Source organism: Heterocephalus glaber, unplaced genomic scaffold (genome assembly GCF_053883595.1).
Source record: "Heterocephalus glaber isolate CG9 unplaced genomic scaffold, H.glaber_assembly_v1.0 deba00000470, whole genome shotgun sequence".
In the NCBI taxonomy this organism is placed as follows: Eukaryota; Metazoa; Chordata; class Mammalia; order Rodentia; family Bathyergidae; genus Heterocephalus; species Heterocephalus glaber.
The window spans coordinates 3,117,066-3,134,840 of record NW_028258145.1 but is presented as its reverse complement, the minus strand read 5'-3'; the positions used below and the strand labels follow the sequence as shown (position 1 = coordinate 3,134,840).

The following is a 17,775-nucleotide window of genomic DNA, read 5'->3' as shown; positions in this document are numbered from 1 at the left end:
TGTGCTTGCCAGGCAGGCGAGGTGCCACTCAGCTAAATCCCTGGCCCTGTAGTGCAATAATTTAATGGGCGTGTTTCCTGGATCTCTGTATATAGACCTGGAGAATATTGTATGGTTTATTTTCTCTTCCTTTGCTTGCCTTCCACAGTGCCAGGCACACAGTAGGCTCTTAGCTTTTGTTTGCCTGAATGACTATCTTCACATGCTATTGGTGCAGGGAAGTGAAATGATTGAGTCTATTAAAGCATTAAGTTTATTATCCTTGTACTGCTGCTTATTTTTCCAACAGCCATTTTATATGCTAATTCTCTAGGTACAGTTAAGTAAACAAACCTCTTGTTTGAGAACTGTTAGCCTAAAATATATTTGATAATTTCCTATTTGCATAGTTTACAAGTTTTAATGCACCGCTCTGATATCCATAAATGTGTTTAAGGGCTGGCCAGGAGAATAGCTGCCAGGTATTAAGTAAAAAAAGAAGTGGTTGAGTAAGCCAGTGGTCTTGGCTGAATCAGACATCCTTTGTAGCCCATGCTGTATCTGTATGAAGAATTTGTATGCTCAAAGTGTAGTCACTCAAGATATTGACAGGATTGCTGCTACTATAGAGCATAGGCCTCTGCTCAACACCAACAGATTTGGTTCTAATTAAATATTCCCTGTAGATATCTCCACAAATGGCCTTTGCTTTAAACCTTACTGATCAAATCCCAGTATTGTTTTTGAGTAAGAAGTGCAGTTGATTTTCTCACATGATTGTGACACTGTTTGGCATATGATGTGTCACAAATATAATACTTACCCCAAATGAGTGCTTTTTGAGTTTTTCAGCAAATCTGGGCAGGTTTTTAAAGATGACTGAGTTCAGCTTATCAATTTACATCCCAAGGGATTTTGGTGTTTTAAGTATCAACTGATTTAAAATGTCAAAGTTAAGATTTATCTGCAGTTTTAATGATGATTCTGTGGATATCTTTTGTTTGTGTATTTTTCCTGCATTGCAGTAGAATTTGTCTAGAAAATCTCCAAAACAAGATAAAACTTACTGTCTACCAAAGAAAAGCTGCAGACATAGCTAGATTACCTAATCCAGTTTTTCATGTTCGAACTGGATGTTAATTTTCTCAAGTGGAAATTCTGAGCCATTTCTTAACACCTATATGTCTTAACATCTCCTGTATGTTAACATTTGTCTTAATTGATCTTTATTGATCAGTTAATTATTGATCACTAACCCAGAGGAAAGGGACCTTTGAGACTATTTTGGCTACCTGGAAAGTTGGTAAGGACTTTGAATAGTTGCCAGAGGTAGAAGTTGCTGTAGTTATTACAGACAACTAGCTTGTTCTGGGTTGGTGTCAAGATTTTTCTTAAGGATAGAATCTAGACCCTGAGAACAGTGATGTGTGTCTGTAGTGAAAATGTATATTAAAAAATATGGATAGTGAAATATGAGTGTAAAAATAGGGATAATTTTTAGTAATCTTGAGTTATAAATCAGCCCATTATTATGAACAAGTAAGAGTTTCAAAACAGCATCTTAAATCATGTAATACTGTTTCATTGAGAAATGAGATTTTAGAAGGCATAGGGCTTTTTCGTTTATTATAAATGAGAAGCTACAGTTTAGGTCTCTAGTAAATATAAAAATTTGGACAATTTTCAGGAATATGATCATTTGGGTCATGAAAAATTTAAATCTGAATGTCACATGTGTTATCATTAATGGGCAGTTAATAGCAAGGTAAACTGCAATTAAGAGTAAACTTTTTGCCGGTATATTGTATTTTTATGTACAGATTTTTGTTTTAAGCTACATTTGTGCCATAATTGCAGCAGAGTGATACAAAGTATTTTCTTCATAAACCATTAGAACAAAGTGCTTTGGAATAAAGACCAGGAAAAAAAACGATTAAAAACCTAATAGTGATTTGTCTTAGAGTAGTAGGATTGATTGGGAGATACGCTTCTTCTTAACCCAAATTATTGTTTTATAAAGATATATTTTAGGCCAGGGATTTAGCTCAGTGGTTTCACCGCTGCTGCAAAAGCACAAGGACCTGAGTTCGATCCCCGGTACCAAAAAAAAAAAAGATATATTTTAAAGTGTCTTAAGAGTGAATTGTTTTAAGATTTTGTGTGGGGCCCTGGGGATTTAGCTCAGTGGTTCCGGCGCCGGCCTTGCAAGCGCAAGGTCCAGAGTTCGATCCCCTGCACGAAAAAAGAAAAAAAAAAAAAAAGTGAACCTTAATTATTGGGCTAGGGATTTAGCTCAGTGGTTTCGCCGCCGCCTGCTGCGCAAGCGCGAGGACCTGAGTTCAATCCCCGGTACCAAAAAAAAAAAAAAAAAGATTTTGTGTGGGGATATAGTGACTACCTTTTAATTTAGGACCTATTAAATAGAATATTACTTAATAAGTTCTTCACTAATGAACTTCCATTGCTTGCTTTTACTGAAAGTCGTATTGTCAAGAGTACTGGAGTCCTGTAGGTGGGAAAAAGTATGCTCTTATTTCTCTTGCTAGTAACTATTTTCTTCCTCTTTCTAATTTTTTTTTTGGGGGGGGGGGTCTTAGGGATTGAACCCAGAGCCTTTGCACTGAATGACATCCTGAGCCCTTTTTATTTTTTGAGACAAGGTCTTCTTACTAAGTCACTAAGTTGCCTAGGTTGGGCTCGAACTTGTGATCCTCCTGCCTCAGCTTCTCAGGGTGCTGGGATTATAGGCTTTCTCCACCATACCCAACTCCTCTTTCTAATTCTGAGTGGATCCTGATAGGTACCTATCAGAAAGATCAGCTCTGGGAACAGATGTAAAATCATTTAATCTTTTTTTCCAAATTAGGGATGTCAACTACTCTTGGAGGAAAGTCTTTGCTGGGTGCTTGATATTTTAGATATTCTCTCTCATCTTCCTGTGGCTTGAGTTTTCTAATTGGCTATTCCAGACCAAGAGGCCTTTTTTCCCTTATTACGTGTTATAAGCTGCCACTATTTCGTTTCTAAACTTTGTACTTGGTTATCACTGGGCCCTCACTGCCTGTTGCTGCGCTCTGTGTCTTCTTCCATATGTGTATCTATGCACACCACACGTCTGAGCCAGAATTGTCTTGTGCTGCCTTCAGTTTCTCATTTTATTAATGCCACTATTGTTTCTGTGCCACATTGGACTCATTTTTAACCCTTTATCAAGGGCATCAGTGCCTGTAACACCATGCCTTGATCAGCTCTCCCAACACCTTCATCCTGGGGCACCCCAGTGGGCTCTCACATCCTACCTTTCCCCATTCTGTTCAGTCCTGCTTGCCCCCTGTGAAGTCATACTGTCTTTGTTACTCATTTATCATTCATTGAGACACTTCTTCATATACTGCCTTGTTTAGCTACATGTAAGATTTCGTAGGTGTCATTCTTCACCCAGACTAGAATTTCTATTGGGCAGAACCTGTGTCAACATCTGGAGCATGTACTTAGCTTTCAAATGAATATCTGGTCAAATTGACCTCATCCTCCACTTTTTGTACTTGTGACCTGGGTTTATAGGGTAGGTTAAAAACTATAATGCAGGGGGTAGATGCCATTAGGAAATCTATTTTAATACCACCTTTCCCCTCATTGCTGCTTTCACTTGTAACTAAAATGAGTTGTATATATTTACCTCAATCATCCCTCCTGACTTTTGGATTTTAAAGTTTTCAGCTCTTCATAGAACCCCAATATGAAACTGAGGCATGGAGAATCTGAGGCATGGAGAGGTTAGGTAATATTCCCAAGATAACAGAGCTGGTAAATGATAGGGCCAAGGTTCCATCCTGAGCCGTCTGTCCCTAGAGCCAAACCATTTAGGTACCAGGTTATATTGCATAGGTTAAGATTAAGCAATCTTGTGCTCTGTGAATACTGTAGCTCTAGATTGGCATGACAAATTAGTCTAGTCATGTGGAATGTTGTCAGAAGCTGGCCCTGGATTGAGAGGTACTGGAGATAATCCTGGAGCTGACAGTAGAATTTGCTTTGAGGGTGATGTTGACCATATATCTCTTTCAGACTTCAGTTAGATCCAAGGGATTCAGAAGTTAGTTTCTGGTGCTTTGTTCTTTCTTGTGAAGGTCTTTGTGAATTAGCCTTTGTTACTTGCTTTACTCCTTCTGTTGTATACACATGTAGGGCAGAGGTCTGAAAAATATCTAAGGGGATCCTTAACATGACCTGTCATAAGAAAGTGAAACTTGCATTATTTATTTGGTTTTTTTAAATTAAAATTTGTGCTTAAAAAGTATAAGATTTGCCATCTTAATATTTTTGGGTAGGAGAGATAAAGGGGTACTGGGGATTGAATCCGAGGTGCACTGAGTTATAGCTACAGCCTTTTTTATTTTTTAGAGACATGGTTCCCCTATGTTTCTTGAACTCTTGTGATCCTCCTGCCTCAGCCTTTGGAGTAGCTGGAATTGCAGGCATGCACCACTGGCAGCCTTCCTAATCATTTGTAAATGTACAGTTCATTTCAGCAATGATAATGATGCATAGTTGTATAACATATCTCTAGATCTTTTCATCTTGCAAAACTGGGACCTCTATACCCATAAAACAACAACCCTCCATCCCCCATCCCCACCCCCACCCCCCAGCCCTAGAAACTACCATTCTTTCTGTTTCTGTGAATTTGACTACAGGTACCTTATGTAAGTGGAATCACAGAGGATTTGTGGTTTTTTTTTAATTTGCTTATTTTACTTAGCATAATGTTTATAAAGTTTTTTCATGTAGCAGTGACAAGATTTCCTTCCTTTTTAGTTAAACTAATACTCTTATATATCGTATTTTGTTCATCCATTCCTTGCCTTATGGACAGTTAGGTTATTCCACCTCTTGACTATTATGAATACTGTATTGCCATGTGGTATGCACATATCTCCTCAAGACCCCGCTTTCAGTTCTTTGGGGCTTATACCCAGAAGTAGGATTTCTGAATCATATGATAGTTCTGTTTTTAATTTTTTCAGCAGCTACCACACTGTTGCATAGTAGTGTTCCATTTTACAACCCCACCAACAGTGCACAGTGGGGCCAGTTTGTTCACACTCTTGCACTTGCTATTTTCTGGAGTTTTTTGGTTAGTGGCCATCCTAATGGGTATGAGGTTGTGTCTCATGGTGGTTTTCATTTATGTTTCTCTAGTGATTAGTAGTGTTGAGCATCCTTTCGTGGTGCTTTTTGACCATTTGGATACCTTCTTTTGAGAAATGCCTGTTCAAGTCATTTGCCCAGGTTTTAAACTGATTTTGTTGGTGTTGAGTTGTAGTTCTCTGTATATTCTGAACATTAACCTCTTATCAGAGAGATGGTTTGCAAATATGGTCTGTCTTCCATAGTTAACTTTTTCATTATTATTTTCTTTGATGAATAAAAATTTTTGTTACCTTTTTTTGCTTTTGGTGTCATAGCCAAGATTTTATTGCCAAATTTGATGTCATGAAGCTTTCTCCCTAATTTTTATTTCAGGAGTTTTGTTGTTTGGGGTCTCATACTGAGGTCTTTAATCCATTTTGAGTTACCTTTTATAAATAGTATAAAATAAAAGGTCCAACTTAGTTCTTCTGCATGTGGCCATCCAGTTAGTTTTCCCAGCACTGTTTGTTAGAGAGACTGTCTCTTCCCCATTGAGTGGTCTTTGCATCCTTGTTTGACAGTCATTTGGCCATCTATGTGAGAGTTTGTTTCTGAGCTCTTTATTCTATTTAGTTACTCTATGTGTCTCTTTTTCTGAAGGTGCTTGTTTGATGAGTGTAGCTTTGTAATGTTTTCAGATGTGGAAGAGTGAAACCTGACCTTGTTCTTTTTTAAGATTAGTGTGGTTATTTGGGGTCCTATGAAATTCACATGAATTTTAAGGTGAATTTTTCTATTTCTGCTAAAAAGGGCTATTTTTATTTTGATAGGGATTGCATCAAATTTGTAGATCACTTTAGGTGGTATTGACATCATAATTCTTCCCAATCTATGAATGTGGGATAGTGTTTTCTTCATTTGTGTTTTAATTTCTTTGAGCAGTGTTTTATGATTTTCAATGTGCAAATCTTTCATCTCCTTGGTTAGACTTATGTTTTTTAATTTAAAACAAACCCTACATATTCACAACTAGCCACACACTGAAATCTTGAGTTAAACAAGTCCATTTTGATTTTCAATGGCATCAAAAATAATACTTAAAAGATAAGTCTAAGAAAAAGTACATGGTTAAGGCATTCCTTCAAGCTCCTTGTCTGTAAAATGAAATGTATTTTATCCCCTCTATAATTCCAGTAATTGTATTTTTGAAATCATTTTTAATTATAGCAAAATAATATGGCAATTTGATTCTTAAAATTTTACATAGTTACTTTACATAGTTAATACATTTGGATTGAAAAATGCAATGGTTAAAAAATGTCTCACAGGTAAAGTGAGAAATAGCCTAAGCTAATTTTACTGATTAAATTTAATTAGCAGTTTGTATTCATAGTATGGCAGTGGCCCCCACTTGGATTTTGTTTTGGGAATGATTGAAGTGGAAGCAGATGATTTTGGGGAGAGTTATTTATGGTATTGAAGGCGTTCCTTATATCTTAACTGCATTTGTAAGGAGCCTTGTGATATATAGTTTGTCATTCAAGAGGGATTTGGTAGCACAGTGTGCTTTCAGACAACACTCAGATAAAATTGAGCCACTTTAAAAAATGCCCCCCTATGGCGTAGTGATATACAGTTATCTGAAGTACTGCTTTTTGATTAGCAGATGGACAGTGATTTAATGATCAGCACTACCAACAGGGAATTTATGTGGTTCTTTTTCCACAAAGAAGTCAGAATTATATTTTATTTCACATCAATAGAAACCATGAAAAACATTTACATTGTCCTACATTACAGCACAACATTTCAACAGAAGATTTCTTGCTATAAATAAGATCTTACTGATTTGTATAACTGAAGTAAGTCTACAGTTCTTCAAGGTAAAGCAGAATGAAATAGTAAATGATTGTTTAAAACTTTTAAATCCAGATAAACATATGGCTTCATTATAAACATCCTGTGTAGTCCATTACCAGATTATTTCCATGATCAATTAGCACCGTAAAGATGCATTCTTAACATTGCTTTGGTAAGTTGAAACACAGCAGAAAATTAACATAGTTCAGAAATATTAAGCATATATTTTTTGCCACATTTTAAGCTGTATGGTAACTTTTCCATATTTATAGGGTTCTGATTAACCTTTATTACCCCCAAATTTGTTTTCAAATAATTTTTTACTATTAATCTGGAAATTTTGACTATTTAAAATCAAATGATTTGTTTTTGTGTTTGCACAAAAGACTAATTTTAAAAAATAATTTGAAGTGAAAATTTCAAATAAGACCATTGGCAGATAAAAGTAAAGCAATTTTTTCTCTTTTTTTTTTGGTACCGGGGATCAAACTCGGGCCCTTGTGCTTTTGAGGCAGGCAGTGGAACCACTGAGCTAAATCCCCGGACCCTAGCAATTTTTTCTAGTGGACTGTTTTCTACAGTAGTTGGTTTCAAACATATATACAAAAAAGTAATGCAGCAAGGAGACTCAATAAGAAATTAGCTTTTAAAATCAGTCTTAAATATTTCTGTACATACCAGAATATGATCTAATTATTCATTCAACTGCTTACAGAAAAAATAAGATTTTATTACCTGAATTCTAGGTAACTAAATAAGTCTAAATTTGAACTAAAGTATAATTATTTGAAATATATAAGAAGTTTAAGTAATGTTTAGTTTCTTTTAAAGTTATATAGATTTCAAATACCACGTGTCTGTAATTCAGAATGTCAAATTATAGACTGTATTGACTGTAGATGTATATGGCAGAGAGGCAATATATTTGGTCTGCTATGAAGGATAATCACAAAAGAAAACAATTTTTTCTTGAGAAAAGAAAATATTAAAAAGAAATACCATCAAGGAAAAGAAAAACTGATCCCCCAAATAAAGGGGCCATTAGATGAAGAGAGCCATGTTACTCTTTACTGACAAAAGCATTATCCCTATTATCAAGAATAATGTAATAGGGCCGGGGATTTAGCTCAGTGGTTCCAGCCCCTGCCTTGCAAGCACAAGGACTCGAGTTTGATCCCTGGTACCAAAAAAAAAAAAAAAAAGGATAATGTAATAACATCTAATTCTTACGTATTACAATCATTATGTATAATGAACATATATAGAAAAATACAGACATTGCATGGTGACTAAGCAATTTTGGAATAAATCCATAGACTAAGCAACAGCATGCATAAATCATTTATACCTAAACTGTTCATTTTACCTGAACAAATTATCATTAGGATACTGGTAATTTTGAAATGATGTAATAAAAAAATTTTGTTGCAGTATTTTATTATTTTGCTGAACTATATTTGAGAAAAAGAACCTCCCTGCCTCACCTATTTTAATGCTGGTATATTCTGGATCACATATACAAATACATGTATAGAAATTTAAAAGATCATAAATTTCCCATGAGGAAACATTATTTGTTATATATCATTGATGTGTATTTCCAAAACATTTTAACACTGCAAACATTAGAAGTTTTAAGATTGGACATGGGAAAAAGTTTATATTCTACTACAGTGCTGCTGCTGTCTTTCTACACAAGACCTCTTGGTGTCATCAATCGGAGGTAGGAGTTTATCAGTGAATTGCTTGACATCCATCATTTCCTGTTGACACGAACTATGCATCATGCCTTCATAGGTTTTGAAGGTTACATTGGCTGGATTTACCAATGATTTTAGTTTTTCAACAGTAAGGGAACCAAACGTTAGGGAAACTAAAGGGTCGCAATGTCCATGGCACTGAAGAATAGAAATACCTTTGTTAACACCACTGATAGGACCCTGTGGAAATGAAGCCCGAAGTGGAAGCCAGCAACTAGGTGCAGTGACACCTGCCAGTTTCTGCTGTGTGGTTAGAGCAGTGTATAAAGATAAAGCTCTTCCCTGAGAAAATCCTCCCAAAATAATTCTGTTAGAAGGAATGCCATTCTTCACCTCTTGCTTTATTAAAGCTTTTACATTTTCTGCTGCCCGTTTAATTCCAGGTTCATCCTCCTGAGAATCTGGTGAAAGCCCAATGATATCAAACCAAGAAGGCATAGCCATGTTTAATGTTACAGGCATAACTGGCCTATGTGGGCAGATATATTTGATAATGTGAACTTCTGATACCTGCAAAGACTTCCGCCCATCCATGCCCAGTATCTCCCAATCCATGAAGGAAAATAACCGCAGCGGTGGCCTTCCAAGCAGTGGGCACAAAGGCTGCCATCACAGCAGACATATTATTGCTGCACATCCACCGGTTTGGAGGACAGCGCATCAGAAGCAGAAGGGAGAGTGCACTCTGGGCCGGGGAATTTACGTTTTGGAGCTGATGTAGCAGTGGTTATGGTCCAGATGTAGGGGCTTATTATCTATTTAGGGGTCTGCCTTACTGAACTAGGCAGCTTATCTTTCTCTTGATTTATTGCTAGACAAAAGAATCGTGTTGGAGAGGGAATTAACACAAGACAGAAGAAGCAGATGTTAAGGAAGATTCAGTTTTATTGGAATCCTAGAGTCTTGTAAATAGAAAATGATTTCTGAATATTGTCAATTCCTTCCTCAGTATATCTGTGTTTATTTATACCTATATAATTCAGGAGCTTCTGAGAGTTAGAGCCTGGGTTGTATTACCCTTGGATGTGAAGTTTGAGTTGTTTGTTTGTTTTGGGGGGTTTTGGAGTTTCTTTTCTTGGGGGGTGGGATATATTGGAGATTAAAACCAGGGCCTCATGCATGCTAGGCAAGTACTCTACCATTGAGCTACACTCTTGACTCTTTTTAAAAAATATTTATTTTGAGGCAGAGTCTCACTAAATTCCCCAGGCTGAATTTGAACTTGAGTAGCTGGGATTTCAGGTGTGTGCCACCACACTCAGCTTATTGAACCCCTTTAAAATGTTATATCCAGCCACGTGCACTGCTGCACACCTATAATCCTAGTTACTCGGAAGGCTGACCCAAGAGGATCAGAATTTCGAGGCTACCCCGGGCAACTTAGACCCTGTTTCAACATAAAAAGTAAAAAAAATGGCTGGGGATATGACTCAGTGGTAGAGTACTTGCCTAACATGCTGGAGACCCCAGATTCAATCCACAGTACCGCAGAAAGAAAAGAAGAAAGTGATTCAAGATGCTGAGTTCTGTATTGATAGGTGATGCTAGACTCTGCTACAATAACAGATACATTTTATAGCTTATAAGGAAAAAAGATTTTTTTATTTTCAGTTCTGGGGATGGAACCAAGACCCTCACACATGCTAGGCAAGTGCTCTACCACTAAGCTGCATCCTCATCCCTTTTAAAACAAGTTTGGGGTTTTTGTTTTGTTTTATTTATAATTTAGGTTCTGAGAGTCTCACTAGGTTGTCCAGGCTAGATTACAGGTATGCACCACCTACCTACAAAAGGTTTATTTGAGCTCATAGCTTTGGAGGTTTCCAGGGATAGTCATTTGGCCCCATTGCTTTTGGGCCTGTGGCAAAACAGTACATCATGGCAGGGAGCCAGTGATTGAACAGAGCTACTCACCTATGGCCAGGATGTGAAAAAGAAAGGAAGGCACCAAGCTCACACAGTCCCCTTTGAGGACACAAGGTTCTACCACTGCACAATAGCAGCATACTGGGAACAGGATTTTGATGTGTGGACCTGTGGAGCACATTCCAAATCTAGACTGAGGCTGTAGGAGAAGTGGTGAGACCTGAAGGGAGAGAACTAGAATGAAAAAGTGTTGCGGAAATGATAATTTTCATACACATTTGATTTTCACTATTTCAGAAGTGTGTATCAGTGCTTGTCTGTAATGGGTGATGCCTGTAATTGCCTGATGCTGCTGCTTAATGAGGATTGCTAATGTTTGTCAAGCACTGTCTTTGTATCAGGTGCATGCTGATTACATTGCCTGGCTTATCTAATCCTCACGTTAACCCTGCATGGGCAACAGTTCTCTGTCAACCCCCAAATCTGTTTGTCCTTTGCTATAATTCACCTGTGGCTGTCAGTACTGCTGGTAGTACTTATTTGTAAGTTTAATCACCATTTTAACCTCCAGTAAAGTGAGGCAGTATAACATAAAATAACTGTATTTACAATTTCAAGGTTGGTTTTGGTAACTTAGTTGTTTTGCTTTTGTTTTACTTTGGAAATTTTTTAATCAAGCAAAAATATATGTTGACTGTAAAACTAAAACAAATTATAAAATATAGTTTAGTAAATGGTGAAAAATTGTAACAAATCAAGAGTCAGCTTCAGGCATCCATTTTTTGGTCTTTGACCTTTCTCATCTCTCTTCTCCCTTCCATACTCCATTTAAATAAAAGATGCTGCCAAATTGCCTTTGAGGAAGACCATATCAATTCACCAGTACTGTATGATAGTGCCTATTTCCCTACATTGGCTGTTTCCATTCTTTTAAGTTCTTGCAAATCTGCCAACAAAGTTGTCAGGTTTTTAAATCTTTGTTATTATTATTATTTGGTTTGGTTTGGTTTTTTGGAGACAGGGTCTTGCTATGTAGTTCAGGCTGGCCTGGAACACGCAACGATCCTCCTGCCTCAGCCTCCTGAGTGCTGGGATTATAGGCATGCGCCACTATACTGAGTTTTGACTTTAAAACAATTATTAGTAAGACTGAACACTTTTGTTATTAACTTCCTGATTGATTGATTTCTGGATTATACTGGGAATTGAACACAGAACATTTGTGCTCAGCTACCTCCCAGGCCCCTTTTTATTTTGTGGGGGTTTTTTTGGTACCGGTGATGGAACTCTGGTCCTTGTGCTTGTGAGGCAGGTGGCACTTATTTTGTACTTTGAGGCAGGGTCTTACTAGGTTGCACAGGCTGAGATGAAATTTGTAATCCTCTGCTTCAGTTTATAGATGTGCACCACCACACTCAGCTTAGATGGAAAACTTTTATACGTTTACCGGCCATTTGTACAGTGCTTCTATTGTGTCATTTGATCATGTTTTTGTCATTTTTTTCGTTAGTTTGAATTTTTTTTAACTTAAAAAAATGCTTAATTAAAGGCTTGATAATTTTCCAGGTCTGTATTTATATTTGAATTTTTGTATTTTTGCTTTTCTGTTATCATTTTGTTAGCTAGATCTGTAACTTTTCTTTTGTGGTTTCTGCCTCTCTTCTTGTACCTGAAAAGGTCTGTGCATAAAGCATTATATCAATACTTTATCTACATTTTTCTTTTCTCTTTTTTTTGCGGTAAAGGGATCAAACTCAGGACCTTGCACTTGCGAGGCAGGTGCGGTGCCACTGAGCTAAATCCCCCGCCCCATGTTTCTATTTTTAAATCCAAATATCTAATTTTTTCCAGGATATTAGCATCAGATATGATTTCCTTAATAACACTTACTGCAGTTTATACAATGTTTCCTTTTTATTTACATTCTGTTACATAGTTGGGTCTTTTTCTTGATTCCTAAGGAGATTTTTCCTCCTTAAATGTATATTTGCAATTTCTATTTAAGTTTATTTTAAGCAACACAGTTTATTTATATATTTTATTAGCTAGCCTACCAGGTCATTTCCTCCCTTTAAATTATTATTCTTCCAAAACTGTTTTCTTGTCTATCTTCTTTTTATTCCATATAGACCCTGAAGTTATTTTGTGAAAAAATTTAACATTCTTATTTGCCTTTTGATTAGAATTATATTGATAAAATGTGAGATAAATTTGGATCTTACTGACATCTTTATATTGTTTTTCATTTTCCTTTCATCCATGCCTATACATATATTAAATTGAACCATATAAAAATGACATTCTGAAGGTTCAAAGTGATTAAATAACAACTTAGTATTTCAAGATTAAATTGTAAGTAGGAAGTATTTGTGTTGGCTAGAGCTTTACAACAATTTTAAATAGGACTGATAAGAAAAAGGGCATCTTTGTCTTTTTTCTGGTTTTTCTGGTGTTTAAATATCTTACATGTTTCATTGTGAAATATGATCATGATAATTGGTTAAAGTTAGATGTTCTTGATGATAATTAGGAAAGTTCTTGTGTTTTTTAATTTTAGTCTTGGGAGTTATTAGAGGTAGAGGTGTATTTTATCCAGTGAAGTTGTGTTATGGTGTTTGACTTTAAGCTACTGACTTGGGCAGTTGGAATGGGAGTAGATGAATGGCCGGGTGGATTAACCCAAGGCTGTGTTCCCTCTGAAAAGCTATCACTGGAGGCCACTGGACTGGATTACTTGGAGCTGCCAGGCCACATCTCTCACACACTTCTCTACACATTTGTGTGCTCTTGTTGGTGCATGTATTTTTATGTTGTGGGCTTTTCTTTTTTTAACCAAAACTTTAAAAAAAAAATAAAAAGGTTTGTGGCACATTTCAGATGTTGCAGAAAGGTATCCATACTAATAGCAGCAATAATAAAAACATAGTTTTAAAAATTAACAAGAAAAATGCAGAATTTGAGTGACACTTTAAAACATTCTTAATGAACAGAGAATGGATTTGAACAGTAGAAAGATGCTTTGGCTAGGAACACTGAACATCATAAAGGTAACAGTTCTCTCCTAGTTAACTTAGTACTTTTTGAAATACCAACAAAATTTTTTATGAAATTAGAGAAGTTGATGATAAAGATCATATGGAAAAATAAACATGTAGGAATGTTGGACGAATGCTGAAAAAGGAAGATTCAAAGGGTGGCTGGCACAAGGAGTTATTAAAATACGCTCTTAAGCTGTTATATAATTGGAATTGGTAAGGTACTGGTGTGTAAAAAGACAGATTAGTGGAACAGAATAGAAATTTCAGTAATAGACATATGAAGTGTGGAATTTTGATAGGTGCTAAACAAGAAGGTACCTATGTGACCAGCTCCAAATTTAAACACCTGGGATCCTATATTAGTTTTCTGTTGAAGCTGTAGCAAATTAACACAACTTTAATGGCTTAAAACAATGTATTCTCTTCAAGATGTTGGTGGGTCTGTGCTGCTTCCAGAGGCTTCAGGGGAGACACCATTTCCTTAAATTTTCTGTCTTCTAGAGCCTTTCTGTATTTTTTGACTGGTGGCTTCCATCCTCACATTCGTCTGTCCATCCTCTTGATTCATGCCAGCTTCTTATATTCTCACATTGTTCTCTGTTCCTCGGGGTGGTTTTGTTTGGCTGTTCTGATATCCATGATAATGTCCCTGTGTCAAAGTCCTTGGTTTAATCACATCTACAGAATCCCTTTTGCCATAAAAGGTAGGATTCCCTGGATTAGGACATGGATATCTTGGGGAGTCATTCTTCACCCTACTGTAGACATTGAGTTTCTAGATATGAAACAAAGCACAAATAACAAAAGACATAAGTAAATTAGTCTTCATCAAAATTGAAAACTTTTGTGCTTCAAAGGGCACTTTAAAGAAAGTGAAAAGATACCTCACAGAATGGAAGAAATTTTTTGGAAATCTTGTGATTACGGCTATATATCTAGAATATATAAAGAACTTAATAAAGAGATAGCCCCGTTAAAATGGGTAAAGAATCCGAAAGGGCCTTTCTCCAAAGAAGATACACACAATAAGCTATGAAAATATGTTTAGCGTCATTAGCTACAAGAAAAATACAAATGAAAACCAAAATGAGATTCTACTTCATACCTGCTAGTGTGGCCATAATAAAAGAGATAATGAGAATTGACAAGGATATAGGGATGTGGGAGTGTTACATGTTGCTCTGTGGAACATAAGATGGTGGAACTGCTTTGGTAAGCAGTCTGGTATTGTAGTTCCTAAAAATGCTAAATATGGAGTTACCAAATAACCCAGCAATTCTGCTCCTAGGAATGTACCCAATAGGCAGAAAAAGAAAAACTTGCAAAAATGTGTACAGGAATGTTCATTAGCAGTATTATTTATACTAGCCAAAACGTGAAAACAACTAAAGTACTTATTGACTAATGAATAGAGACGTCAAACAATATTGTTCATCCATAAAAAAGAAGTGAAGTACGGATGCATGATACAACATGGGTAAACCTTGAAAACATGAGAATTGAACAGATCCACTCACAAAAGACCATCTGTGACCACAAAAAAACATCTAAATGTTTTATCTGAAACATATATAAAATGTTCAAATAGGCCAGTCCATAGAGACAGAAAATAGAGTTATTACCTAGGCCTGTGGAAGAGAGGTATGGGGAATAATTAATAGTTACCAAGTTTCTTTTGGGGGTGATTAGAATGCTCTAGAGTTAGGTAGTGGTGATGGTTGTATAACTCTGTGAATATACTAAAAAACTATGCATTATGTACTTTAAATGGGCAAATTGTATCATGTGAATTATGTCTATAAAGCTATATTAAATTTTTTTTTTAATTGATATCCTTTTTGTCTTAGGAAAAATAAATGCAAATGAAATGTCATTTCTCACTTACTTGAATGGTAAAATTTCAAGGTTTGACAACTCTTGGAGTAAGGCTGTGAGAATGTACATGTTTTCATACCTTACTGGTAAGAACACAAAAAACAGGCACAACCTTAATGGAAAAAAAAGCACAGTATCTAATAAAACTGTGTACATGTTTAAAATTTTAACTTAGCAATCCCATTTCTAGGAATTGAAGACACACTAATACAAATGCACATACATAAGTTTATTCATAACATGATTTATTTGTAAATGAAAAATATCAGAACTGTCTAAATGTCCATAATGCAATTGAGTAAATTGTCATATTCACATTAATGAGTCATTCTGCGCATATAAAAAAGAATGAGGAAGATCTCTAGAATCTGCTGTTAAGTGATTTCCTAAATATGCTGACAGATGAAAGCAGCGGGGCAGAGGGGGACTGTGGTAGTTTAACAATATTTTAAATTGTTTTTCTGTGTAGTTCTCTGAGTTTTAATGCATTATGGATTTGTGTAACCACTGCCAGTCAGTACACAGAACAGTTCCATTGCCCCTCAAAACTCCATTTCTATCCCCATACAGTCACCTTGTGTTCACTTCCGAACCTTTGTAGCAGCTGATGTTTTTGTACTGTAGACTGTATAGACTATATACTGTAGGGGTCTCTTTCCAAGAATGTCATATAAATGCAGTCATACAATGTTTGTAATTTTGACACTGTGGTTCTTTCATTTGGTATAGTGCCTTTAAGATTCATCCAACTTTTGAGTATCACTTAAGTCTTTCTTTGTAGTGTTGAGTAGTACTATATTCCATTGAATGACTATATAATGACTTACTCATTCATCATTACAAAGTTGCTCTTAACATTCATGTAAAAGTTTTGCAAGTCCTTCTAGTTCCATTTCTCGGGTAAATTCCTAGGAATGGGATTTCTGGATCATATGATAGTTATACATTTAACTTAAGAAACTGTGAGCTTGTTTTCCAAAATAAAAATACATATGTACCATTTTGTATTCATATGCCAGCAGTGTGTAAGAGTTCCAGTTCTGCTAAGGAATGTAGCTCAGTGGTAGAGCACTTGACTAGCATTCACCATACCCTGGATTTGATACCAAGCATGACAAAAAAAAGAAAAAAAGAAAAAAGAGTTCCAATTTTTCCATATCTTTATCAACAATTGATATGGTCCATTTTTCTAAGCCTTTCTAACAGATATGTCATGTTTCATTGTAATTTTGAATTCATATTTCCCATGTAAATAAAGATGTTGAATTCTTTTCATGTGCTTATTTGCCATCCATATATCATCTTTGGTGAAGTGTCTCTTCAAAACTTTTGCCCATGTTTATGTTGAGTTATTTGCTTTATTTTTGAAATTTGAGATTTCTTTATGTAATCTGGATACAAGTCCTCTGGAAGTACAGTGTATGTTTGCAAAGATTCCCTCCTAATCTGTGGCTTGCTTTGTCATTCTCTTACCAATGTCTTTTGAAGAAAAGTTTTAAATTGGTTAAGTCCAGTTTATCAGTTCTTCTATAAATCATGATTTTGGTATTGTATTTAAGAAGTCTTTGGGGGCCCGTGGATTCAGCTCAGTGGTTCCAGCGCCTGCCTTGCAAGCGCAAGGTCCCGAGTTTGATTCCCGGTACCAAAAAAAAAAAAAGAAGTCTTTGTGTAACTCAAGGTCACAAAGATTTTCTCCCATGTTTCTCTCTAGAATTAGAGTTGTAGATCTTCTCTTTACATCTGTGATCCATTTTTAGTTCATTTTATATATAGTACATATAAAAATACAGATCCACATTCTTTTTTATGCATATTAATATCCAGTTGTTGTAGGGCCCGCTTTGTTGAAATTGCTATATTTTCCCCACTGTGATGTCTTTACAGTTGTACATATGTGGGTTTATTTCTGATGTCTGTTATTCTGTTGTTCCAATAAGCTATTTGTGTGTCTTGAGCACAATACTACATTGACCTGACTAGTGTAGCTTTAAAATAAGACAGTGTTAGTCCTTCAACTTTGTCCTTTTTCAGAGTTGTTTATTATGTTTTCATATTTTATTATGAATTTTAAAGTCATCAATTTGTGCAGCAAATCCTTCATAGATATTAATTGAGATTGTATTGAGTCTATAGATTAATTGGGGAAGAACTGACATCTTACCAGTGTTTGGTCTTCTTTTCAGTATAAAATATATATTTGTTGTCAGATTTGTGTCTTTAAGTATTTCATATTTGTGATACTGTTCTAAATGATATTTTAAAAA

At 35.8% G+C, this 17,775-nt stretch overlaps 1 protein-coding gene and 1 pseudogene across 3 annotated transcripts in view; one reads left to right on the top strand and one right to left on the bottom strand.

The window, feature by feature from the left end:
- Tmem131 (transmembrane protein 131) overlaps positions 1–17,775 on the top strand; it is a 192,204-nt gene that overhangs the window by 2,137 nt on the left and 172,292 nt on the right. The gene's annotated exons all lie outside the window — the stretch shown is intronic.
- LOC106009350 (acyl-protein thioesterase 1 pseudogene) lies at positions 8,631–10,218 on the bottom strand (annotated as a pseudogene). The gene has a single exon (XR_015447548.1). The product of XR_015447548.1 is annotated as an acyl-protein thioesterase 1 pseudogene (transcript).